The following is a 12,062-nucleotide window of genomic DNA, read 5'->3' on the forward strand; positions in this document are numbered from 1 at the left end:
GCCCTTTCCAGAGGTGGGGAGGGATAGGAAGGGGAAAGGTTGTGGTGCCTGTTCCTGCTGATAGTGGGCATCAGGCTAGGCCAGGGTATCAGGCTAGGCCAGGGCTTCTTGGAGGCTTTGGGGAAGGGGTAGGGAAGGCCACCAGGTGTTGGAGAGAGGGCACTCATCTCCTTCAAGGCTGATGGAAGGTAGGATATGTGAGTCCTTCCTCTAAAGTGGCAGGAAACACTACTTTCTCTTTTTTATTTATTTATTTATTTATTTATTTATTTATTTATTTCATGGATCCTAGAACTGAGCAAACAGTACTTTCTCATCTTACTGGTTTTTGGGCCCCCACTCTATTCCTTTTATACAAACCTCACAGAATTCTAACTAGAAAGGCCAGGCGGGATGGCTCACACGTGTAATCCCAGCACTTTGGGAGGCCGAGGCGGGTGGATCACTTGAGGTTGGGAGTTTGAGACCAGCCTGACCAACATGGTGAAACCCTGTCGCTACTGCCGGGCACGGTGGCTCACGCCTGTAATCCCAGCACTTTGGGAGGCCGAGGTGGGTGGATCACAAGGTCAGGAGTTCGAGACCAGCCTGGCCAAGATGGTGAAACCCCATCTCTACTAAACATAAAAAATTAGCTGGACGTGGTGGCAGGCACCTGTAGTCCCAGCTACTCAGGAGGCTGAGGCAGGAGAATGGCGTAAACCTGGGAGGCGGAAGTTGCAGTGAGCCGAGATCGTGCCTCTAGCCTGGGCAACAGAGCGAGACTCCATCTCAAAAAAAAAAAAGAAAAAACTATCGGGTATTAGGCCTAGTGCCTGGGTGACGAAATAATCTGTACAACAAACCCATGTGACACAAGTTTATCTATATAACAAACGTTCACATGTATCCCCTAATCTAAAATAAAAGTTAAAAAAAAAAAAGGAAAAAACACCTGGGAGAAAAGAAAAATGATAAATTAAAAAAAAAAAAAGACAATGCTCCTAGCACCCCCATCTTTCAGGAATTTCCAAGGTTTTAGGAGCTTTGTGTTAGGAACTGGGGGCAGAGACCAAATGTATATTTCTTCTTATGTTGCACTACCCCAGACAGGAAAACAGAAATTACTCTAGATATTTCAAACAAAAAGGGGTTGTATATAGGCAATTAGTGCTTTTCATTGGAGGGGCTAGAGGTGGTGAAGGTTGTGGGGAGGGGGTTGCACCACTGGCTTTCAGGCTACTTTACCACAGCTGATTTCCAGAGGATGGAAGAAGTCAGGAAACTTGGGACACCGCTGCTGAGGTCCTTGCAGCCCCACGGTCCCCAGGCTGGTGACTGGTGGGGGAGTATGGAGTCCAGCTGACCACCAGAGCCTGCACGCCTGCTGCTACAGGGGAGGAAAGGATGACTTCTACCTCCTTTCCACATTCCAAATTCCACGTGACTACCTTTTATTGGCAGCACCCTGCTGGCAAGGGAGCCTTGATGTGTGCTTCCTGGGCTTCCAGCACCTGCACAGAAAGGGGTGAAATGAGTGTCATGAGCAGCCACCACTCTGCAGCACAACTCCACATCCAGGCATGGTGGGGAGCCCTACTTATACTTGGAGGTTTCCTGGCACCCTACCCACTTTTGGTAAGTGTTTGGGTGTCCAAGGCTTTGCAAAAGAAGAAGGTATGGAGTCTACGGTGGAGTCACATGGTGGAGACCTAGCTAAGTCAGAGGCCTGGAGAGGTGTCATTCTAGCTGGGCAGCAGGTGACACACAACCATGCCCTGAGTTGATTGGAGAAACACCTGGGATTGACCCGGAGTTTGTTCTGGAATGTTTTCACTGGAAGGAAAGCTGAGCGGTCCGCAGGCCATATAGTATCGGAGAAAACATAGCCCTCATTGAAAAAGGCTGCCAGAGAAAATGTGCCCGCAGGGAAGTTCAGGGGTTTTGTTTGTTTGGGTTTTTTCTCTTTTGCTTTTTTTTCCTTTTGAGATGGAGTTTCGCTCTTGTTGCCCAGTCTGGAATGCAATGGCACAATCTCAGCTCACTGCATCCTCTGCCTCCTGCGTTCAGGCAATTCTGCCTCAGCCTCCCTAGTAGCTGGAATTACAGGCATGCACCACCATGCCCGGCTAATTTTTGTATTTTTAGTAGAGACAGGGTTTCACCATGCTGGTCAGACTGGTCTCAAACTCCTGACCTCAGGTGATCCACCCGCCCCAGCCTCCCAAAGGGCTGGGATTACAGGTGCGAGACACCGCGCCCGGCCTATTTTGGGTTTTTGTTTTGTTTTGTTTTGGAGATGGTCTTACTCTGTCACCCAGGCTGGAGTGCAGTAGCATGATCTTGGTTCACTGCAACCTCTGCCTTCCAGGTTCAAATGATTCTCCTGCCTCAGCCTCCTGAACAGCTGGGATTACAGGTGCCCACCACCATGCCCGGCTAATTTTTATATTTTTTTGTAAAAACAGTTTCACCATGTTAGCCAGGCTGGTCTTGAACTGACCTCAAGTGATCCGCTCACCTTGACCTCCCAAAGTGCTGGGATTAAAGGCATGAGCCACTGCGCCCCGCCAGGAAATTCAGGTTCTGAAAATACACCTGTGGATCTCTAGCCTTGAACATCCTTGTATGCTGCTTTAAATGGCTGATCCTCAATGCCTCCCTTCCAACTCACATGCTCATTCCCCTACATCAATCTCCCAGAAAAAGGGACCTCTTTTATTCTTTTTTTTTTTAATTATTATTATACTTTAAGGTCTAGGGTACATGTGCACAACGTGCAGGTTTGTTACATAGGTATACATGTGTCATGTTGGTGTGCTGCACCTGTTAACTCGTCATTTAATTAAGTATATCTCCTAATGCTATCCCTCCCCCCTCCCCCCACCCCACAATAGGCTCTGGTGTGTGATGTTCCCCACCCTGTGTCCAAGTGTCCTCATTGTTCAGTTCCCACCTATGAGAACATGTGGTGTTTGGTTTTCTGTCCTTGCGATAGTTTGCTCAGAATGATGGTTTCCAGCTTCATCCATGTCCTTACAAAGGACATGAACTCATCATTTTTTAGGACTGCATAGTATTTTATGGTGTATATGTGCCACATTTTCTTAATCCAGTCTATCATTGATGGACATTTGGGTTGGTTCCAAGTCTTTGCTATTGTGAATAGTGCCGCAATGAACATACGTGTGCATTTGTCTTTATACCAGCATGATTTATAATCCTTTGGATATATGCCCAGTAATGGGATCGCTGGGTCAAATGGTATTTCTAGTTCTAGATCCTTGAGGAATCACCACACTGTTTTCCACAATGGTTGAACTAGTTTACAGTCCCACCAACGGCGTAAAAGCGTTCCTATTTCTCCACATCCTCTCCAACACCTGTTGTTTCCTTTTTAATGACTGACATTCTAACTGGTGTGAGATGGTATCTCATTGTGGTTTTGATTTGCATGTCTCTGATGGCCAGTGATGATGAGCATTTTTCCATGTGTCTGTTGGCTGCATAAATGTCTTCTTTTGAGAAGTGTCTGCTCATATCCTTTGCCCACTTTTTGATGGGGTTGTTTGATTTTTTATTGTAAATTTGTTTAAGTTCTTTGTAGATTCTGGATATTAGCCCTTTGTCAGATGGGTAGATTGTAAAAATTTTCTCCCATTCTGTGGTTGCCTGTTCACTCTGATGGTAGTTTCTTTTGCTGTGCAGAAGCTCTTTAGTTTAATTAGATTCCATTTGTCAATTTTGGCTTTTGTTGCCATTGCAACAAAAGTGTTTTAGTCACGAAGTCTTTGCCCCTGCCTATGTCCTGAATGGTATTGCCTAGGTTTTCTTCTAGGGTTTTTATGGTTTTAGATCTTATGTTTAAGTCTTTAATCCACCTTGAGTTAATTTTTGTATAAGGTGTAAGGAAGGGGTCCAGTTTCAGTTTTCTGCATATGGCTAGCCAGTTTTCCCAATGCCATTTATTAAATAGGGAATCCTTTCCTCATTGCCTGTTTCAGTCTATCCAATTTTTAGATTTATTTCTCATTGTCTTTGTTAGAGACGGGCCTCACTTTGTTGCCCAGGCTGGTTTTGAACTCCTGTTCTCAAGTGACCCTCCCGCCTTGGTCTCCCAAAGTACTGGAATTACAGGCGGGAGCCCTGCGCCCGGCGAAGCCTGTATTAAGCCCTTTTATGCTCACTCTGCGGTAATGCAGAGAGCAGGGAGGAAGCAGAGGTGCCCTGGCATCTTCAGCTGGAGGTGAGCAGGGTGCTGAGGGTGTGAGAGGCCGGGCGCCTGGGGATGGGAGGCGGGACCACACCTTCACGGGGACGCTGCCACCCTACCCCAGAGGTCAGGGCCTCTCGCCCAGCTCTGGCTCTGAGGTCCTGGAGGGAGAGAGATGCTGTTGTGATTCAGAAGATCAGGGGAGGGCCACCCCCATTCGAGAAGAGTGAAAATCCTGAGCCTGAAGCAGAAGTGGAATCGGTTGGAGCCGAGGCTTTAGAGGGTGGCGTTGGGAAGAGGGTCTGGCGCCGCCCTATGGACTGTTCGGGCTCACGAGGCTGAAGGCTCCGAAGACCGCGACCTGCGAACCATGGGGAGGTTCCACGCGGATGAAGGCTACAGCCCCGGCCAGAGACCCTACACTAGGCCTGGACTTCTCCACCGGCTTATGACATGGTAACTCAATAAGCTCCTTATTTAACGCACTGTTGTATCAGGTCCCTGTCGCAGCCACTGGCCCTATAGCCTAATAAAGGAGCGGGTGCACGCATTGGATTGGTGAGCTACCGCCACAGCAACGCGTCCTAATCAACCATCCCAAACGGCAGTTGGAATAAAGTTCTTGCAGGCCTGTGCTTGGGCTTGAACGCTGGGCCGGCCGCTGCGCTCTGTGGCTCCCTGCAGGCCTGCGGACCGGCCAGGGGGCTCCGATCCTTTTGGACCGAGGCTGAAGCAACGGCTGCACCAGAGAAGGCCTTCTGGGTGAAGGTGGAAGTGCACGGGGTCCGCAGAACCGCCTAAGGCGTCTTCAGGCGTGGGTTAGGAACTGGCAGGCTCTCCTTTGTGCTTCATTCCATGGCCAGAGCAAGACACGTGGACAAGCCCAAAGCCAGGGGCTGGGAAAGTACCTTCCACCCACAATGAAACCATGGCAAGGGGTGGGTGCATGTAGGGCTGAGGAATTGGGGCCAATAGTCTATCTATCCCGTGAGGAGACCTGCTGTGGGGGTTGCACAGCCTGGGTCTGCAAGCTTCACTGCCCTCGGCCTGGGCGTCCTGTGCTCCTTTGGCCTCTCTGGGTTAGGAAAGTATCCCTCTTATCTCTGCAAAGGTCAGAGTCCCAGTGTCTGCTTTCAAATATAAAACCAGCTCTTGGGGGTATGACCCTGAACTGTATGAGGGCCGCCCTTTCAGTAATTCTCTCTCCAGGAGTGAGAACCTCCCTTTCTCAATTTTAGGTTACATGGGTCTGAGTGTGTTTAGTGCAGTTCATGGTTGAGCAGGAAGATTAGAAATAAGGCCATAGAGACAACTATTTTCTTGGTGTTAAACTCATTTTAAACAAAGTGGAAAGTAAGGGATTTAGTAGGGAAATCCTTTCACCTTGGCAAAAGTATAGTCTATCCGGTCACAACTGGCACAGCATGATCCTTGGTGGCTTGGCACAAGCATTCCCTGTCCTCCATCAAGCCCATAATGTCCCTCAGTAATTCCACTGCATTTTTTTGCAGCTGCTGTGTGCTGGAGCTGTGGGGAACCCCTCGGTAATCTCTTGTCTGCTTTTTAGGAGCTCCTATCTCCAGGTCTTCTTTTGCTTCCCAAGCCACCCCACTTCTTTGAAAGGTCTGCAGGCTTGTCTACCTCTTCTCAGCTTGCTCTGCATGCCTTGGGGAAGCTCTTAAAGCATGGATCATGAAGGATGGGGGTGGAGGAGAGGGAAATGCATGTTTCCACAAATGGACCATGAGCCCACCAGGCAGGCTCTAGATGGGGAAAAAAAACCCTTACATTATCATGTGACTTGCACAAGAAAAAAGGTACCTGCAAAGGGTCAAGGGACCAGAGAGGAGAACTTGAGAGGTATTCTGGAGGAGGCGACTTTTGATGTGAGCTTTCTAGGTGAGTAAAGGGCATTGTAGATGAAAGGACTGGCTGGTAAGTGGCCAGCAGATAGAAATACAGGCTGAGCTCAGGGGAGGGTACACCCAGAGGTGGGGAGGAAGGTAGGAAGTGAAAAAGGAGGCTGGGCGTGGTGGCTCACGCCTGTAATCCTAGCACTTTGAGTGTCCGAGGCAGGCGGATCACTTGAGGTCAGGAGTTTGAGACCAGCCTGGCCAACATGGTGAAACCCCATCTCTACTAAAACTACAAAAATTAGCTGGGTGTGGTGGTGTGCGCCTGTAGTCCCAGCTACTCAGGAGGCTAAGGTATGATAATTGCTTGAACCCGGGGCGCGGAGCTTGCAGTGAGCGAAGATCATGCCACTGCACTCCAGCCTGGGTAACAGAGTGAGATCCTGTCTCAAAAAAAAAAAAAGGAAGTGAAAAAGGAAAGGGAGAAGGCCAGAATGGAAAGGGAGCTAAAGACAGACTGAGCAAGGCAGAGTTGGAGGCCAGCGCAGGAAGGGCTCAAAACATTTGCAAGGACAGTTCACATCCCACTGGTATGTCAGCTTAGATTTAAAGCACTACCCAGAGTTATTCAAAGCCAGACAGGAGAACTGCAGGCATCAGAATGCCCTGGGGACGGGTCCAAAATGCAGAATCCTAAGCCCCTAAAGAGTCACTCTACGATGAGATCCAAGAATTTGGGCTGGATCCCACTTCTCCTGTCCCCTGCCCTCACCACTGAGGACCTAAAGCATAATAAAAGGGGACAATCTCTGCCCTAAATAATCCCTTTTGGCAGTTACTTTCTGTTTTCAAACTTCAAATCTGTCCTCTGGGACTAACCTAGGAGATAAGGGGTAAGGGAATTAACATTTATGGAAAATGGAGGAACCCACATAGGCACCTGTGTTCACCTAATATTCCTTACCAAGCAGTGGGTGCTGCCATTATCTCCATTGTATGGATGAGAAAACAGGCTTAAAAGAGGTTAATCGACCAGGTGCGGTGGCTCACGCCTGTAATCCCAGCACTTTGGGAGACCGAGGACAGCGGATCACAATGTCAGGGGATCGAGACCATCCTGGCTAACACAGTGAAACCCCGTCTCTACTAAAAATACAAAGAAAAAAAAATTAGCCGGGCGTGCTGGTGGGTGCCTGTAGTCCAAGCTACTCAGGAGGCTGAGGCAGGAGAATGGCGTGAACCCGGGAGGCAGAGCTTGCAGTGAGCCAAGATCGCGCCACTACACTCCAGCCTGGGCGACAGAGCGAGACTCCATCTCAAAAAAAAAAAAAGAAAAAAAGAAAGAAAAAAAGAATTAGCTGGGCATGGTTGCGCGCGTCTGTAGTCCCAAGCTACTCGGGAGGCTGAAGCAGGAGAATTGCTTGAACCCGGAGGCAGAGGTTGCAGTGAGCCAAGATCACGCCACTGCACTCCAGCCTGGTGACAGAGCGAGACTTCGTCTCTAAAAAAAGAAAAAGAAAAAGGAAAAAAAAAAAAAGAGGTTAAGTAACTTGGGCGGGGGCGGCCAGAGCCACAGAACTAGTAAGTGATAGAAGTAGGATTCTCACCTAGTTCTTTCTGATTCTAGTTGGAGAGGCAGCTTTGTTCAGTGGGTTTTAGAGCCAGGGCTGCTTAGGTTTGGATCTCACCTCTATCCCATATTATTTGCTGGGACTTCCTTAAAACAGTGTGGGGCTCAGGGCAACCCAATGAGTATGGGGCTAAGACAGCTGCCACCGAGTCAGCATTTTTCACAGGCCCCTCGAGATAGCACTGAAGACAGAAATTTCTAAATTGAATTTTACTGATGTTCAGGAAAGAGAAGTCAGTCACAACCCCCCTTGGCCCTCAGCCCCAAGCAGAGAGCCCAGAGTGTGCGACCTCAGGCAAGTACCAAAACCTCTCTGTGCCTCAGTTCCTCATCTGTAAATTGGGGCAAATGTCAGTTGATGTGAGGATTAAATATGATGATATCCTGGCTGGGCACAATGGCTCACGCCTGTAATCCCATAACTTTGGGAGGCTGAGGCCGCTGGATTGCTTGAGGCCAGGAGTTCGAAACCAGCCTGGCCAACATGGTGAAACCCCATTTCTACCAAATATACAAAAATTAGCCAGGCATCATGGTGCATGCCTGTAGTCCCAGCTACTTGGGAGGCTGAGGCACAAGAATCGCTTCAACCCAGGAAGCAGAGGTTGCAGTGAGCTGAGATTGCGCCACTGCACTGCAGCCTGGATGACAGAGTGAGACTCTGTCCCAAAACAAAACGAAAAGCAAAGCAAAGAAAGAAAAGGAGAAAAGAAAAGAAAAGAAAAAGCTGATATCCTTTTTTTTTTTTTTTGAGACGGAGTCTCGCTCTGTCACCCAGGCTGAAGTGCAGTGGCACGATCTCGGCTCACTGCAAGCTCCGCCTCCTGGGTTCACACCATTCTCCTGCCTCAGCCTCCCAAGTAGCTAGGACTACAGGCGCCTGCCGCCACATTTGGCTAATTTTTTGTATTTTTAGTAGAGATGGGGTTCAATAAAATGAAGCGAAATGGGGATGAAACATAATGAACCACAGCAGTTTTTTGTCCCTACTGTTCCCACCCTTCTGGGGAGCAAGATTTCAATGGAATCTTCTGGTGCTTCTCCTGACATCTCTTGCATGTCTCATTGTTTTTATCATTATTATTTTTTTGAGACACAAATGAGCTAAACGCTACTTCGAATTATTAAAGCCCATATCACTGGAGAAATAAGATCCCTATTATGAACACCTAGCAATAAGTACCATAATATACTTTACCCTCTTCATTTTCCTCATCCAGGTATTTTATTTTAATACTATTCAGATCAAATGAAACTTTTACCTACAAAAGAAATACACATCTAAAGGCAAGTTATAATGTACATAGAAGTCAAAGGATGAGTTGGGCATATTTCATTACATATTAAATATTTTATATGGTTAAAAAAATCCACAAAATCAGAAGACAAACAACAACCAACCATCACAACCCACAGCAAAGGGTTAATATCTGCAACACACCCAGAGTATCAGCAAAACTGCTAATGATACAATTAACAACCCAGGAAAAAGTATACATAAAATTCATAGAAGTCAGAACACCTAACAAATACCTCAGAAGACTTTCAAACTTTCTGGTGGTCAGAACAATGCAAATTGAAAGCAATGAAATGTCATCTAATCAGAACAGCAAATTGTGTGTATGTGTGTGAGCACAAAAAATGGGAAGACTTGGGTTCTAGACACAGCTCTGGCCCATTACTAGACATAAAACTGTGAGCAGGTCAGTTCACCTTTGAGCTTCAGTTCTTTAATCTGTAAAATAGGTCTAATATGTCTGCTTTGCCAATCTCACAGTGTTACCATAAGGATCAAATTAAAAATGTATATGCAAGTTCTTTCAAAATGTCATTCAAATATAAAAATATTATAATAAAGGCCAGGCACAGTGGCTCATGTCTGTAATCCCAGGATTTTGGGAAGCAGAGGCAGGCAGATCGCTTGAGTCCAGGAGTTCAAGACCAGCCTAGCCAACATGGTGAAACTTCGTCTCTACTAAAAATACAAAAATTAGCTGGGTGTAGTGGCGCAGGCCTGTATTCCCAGCTACTCAAGAGGCTGAGGCAAGAGAATTGCTTGAATCTGGGAGGCAAGGTTGCAGTGCGCCAAGATCATGCCACTGCACTCCCGCCTGGGTGATAGAGCGAGACTCTGTCTCAAAAATAAAATAAAAAATTGGCCCGGTGTGGTGGCTCATGCCTGTAATCCTAGCACTTTGGGAGGCTGAGGTGGAAGGATCGTGAACCTAGGAATTGAAGACCGGCCTGGGCAACAAAGCCAGACCCTGTCTCCTTAAAAAAATTAAGTTCAATTAAACATTTTTAAAAATAATAAACCAGTCATTAGAACCATAAACCTGTACTGTTTTTGACAATGTAATGCACTGCCCTGTAAAACACTACAATTAAGACTGTTATTTTAAGGACCCTGAAGTCTGTGAAGATCAGGCACTTTTTTGAAACCCTAAGATAATTATCCCCCAGTTTTCTCCATTCTTTGTTTCTACCTAGAACCAAGTTCACCACCAAAACACAGTCCTGCTGACGTCAAGTATTCATTCATATGACATGTAATTACTGGGGTCGTTAAAATTTGGGCAGAATCTTTGTCAATTCACCAGGACCTTAGGCAAAAAATCAGGAAAATGAAGTGACTGACTCAGTCTGCCAAAAGCGGATATTCTGAAATACCACTTTCCAACTTTAAGAAACACTTCCTGCCAGGTGCGGTGGCTCACGCCTATAATCCCAGCACTTTGGGAAGCCGAGGCAGGCAGATCACGAGGTCAGGAGATCGAGGCCATCCTGGCTAACGCGGTGAAACCCCCGTCTCTACTAAAAAACACAAAAAATTAGCTGGGCGTGATGGCGGGTGCCTGTAGTCCCAGCTACTCGGGAGGCTGAGGCAGGAGAATGGCGTGAACCCGGAAGACAGAGCTCGCAGTGCACTAGCCGCGATCGTGCCACTGCACTTCAGGCTGGGCGACAGAGCGAGACTCAGTCTCAAAAAAAAAAAGAAAAAAAAGAAACACACTTCCCTACTCGTTAGGGAAATTAATCTTCATCTCTTTTTCTCAAATTACACAATTGGAAATTAATTTAGATATTCTGGAGCTCCTCCAGCTGGTGGGCCAACTAAGAGAAAACAGGAAGTGGGAGATTCTAGCTTAGCTGGACCATATCCAGGTCTCCATAAGGAACTCTCTTTGGCTGGCATGTAAAAAAATTCTTTCAGCAAGAGCATTAATCTTGAACGTGTGTAAACACGAAAGCTATGGTTAACCCTACCTGCTCCTTAGGTCTACAGCCAGTAGAGTCAGATAGCTGGGTCCTAGGCCTTCAGCTTTCATAATTGACATTATTGTTAAGTCCATGTGACTGACTCACCTTGTCTTGGCACAAGTTAGCTTCTCCTCCACGTCGATTTTTTTTTCTTTCAGCCTCAACAAAATCCCTTTAATGAAACAAACCTGGCAACCCGAGCTTTGGTTACTGTCTCCAACAGAGGCCTGTACAAGCCAAGTTATCCAAGCTGAGGCCGGGAGCGGTGGCTCATGCCTGTAATCCCAGCACTTTGGGAGGCCAAGGCAGGAGGATCGCTTGAGCTCAGGAGTTCAAGACCAGCCTGGGCTGGTCTTTGAGACAGCGAGACTTTGTCTCGAAAAAAAAAAAAAAAAAGTGTGGCCTGAAAGTTGAGTGTTTGACAAAAAGGAGAAACAGTGCCTTTCCAAAACCAAAGGTCCCTAACCAAGATCTCTTTAACGGGGTCTCGAAAAAAGGAGAATGGGATGAGAAGGATATATCGGTAGTGTCATTTTTTAACTTGCAGAGTTCATCCTAGTCTTCCAGTTATCGTTTCCTAGCACTCCATGTTCCCAAGACAGTGTCACCACCCCAAGGACTCTCTCTCATTTTCTTTGCCTGGGCCCTCTTTCTACTGAGGAGTCGTGGCCTTCCATCAGTAGAAGCCGGATGTTCTTGTGTCCGAAATTGGTGGGTTCTTGGTCTCACTGACTTCAAGAATGAAGTTGCGGACCCTCACGGTGAGTGGTACAGTTCTTAAAGATGATGTGTCCGGAGTTTGTTCCTTCTGATGTTCGGACGTGTTCAGTTTCCTCCTTCTGGTGGATTCGTGGTCTCGCTGGCTTCAGGAGTGAAGCTGCAGACCTTTGCGGTGAGTGTTACAGCTCTTAAGGCAGCATGTCTGGAGTTGTTCATTCCTCCTGGTGGGTTCGTGGTCCGCTGGCTTCAGGAGTGAAGCTGCAGACCTCTGCGGTCGGTGTTACCAGCAGATAAAGGCTATGCGGACCCAAAGAGTGAGCAGCAGCAAGATTTATTGCAAAGAGCACAAGAACAAAGCTTCCACAGCGTGGAAGGAGACCAGAGCGGGTTGCTGCTGCTGGCTCGG

At 47.3% G+C, this 12,062-nt stretch overlaps 1 protein-coding gene across 4 annotated transcripts in view; it reads right to left on the bottom strand.

The window, feature by feature from the left end:
* Positions 1 to 12,062, bottom strand: part of NBR1 (NBR1 autophagy cargo receptor) — a 78,279-nt gene that overhangs the window by 63,629 nt on the left and 2,588 nt on the right. For 2 of the 4 annotated variants that reach the window (XM_063798537.1, XM_063798542.1), the window contains exon 2: positions 1,228 to 1,493. The exons of the other annotated variants lie outside the window; for them this stretch is intronic. The gene's annotated coding sequence lies outside the window, so the exon portion shown is untranslated. The remainder of the gene's footprint in view (positions 1 to 1,227; positions 1,494 to 12,062) is intronic. 4 annotated transcript variants of the gene reach the window in all.

This window comes from Pan troglodytes, chromosome 19 (assembly GCF_028858775.2).
Source record: "Pan troglodytes isolate AG18354 chromosome 19, NHGRI_mPanTro3-v2.0_pri, whole genome shotgun sequence".
In the NCBI taxonomy this organism is placed as follows: domain Eukaryota; kingdom Metazoa; phylum Chordata; class Mammalia; order Primates; family Hominidae; genus Pan; species Pan troglodytes.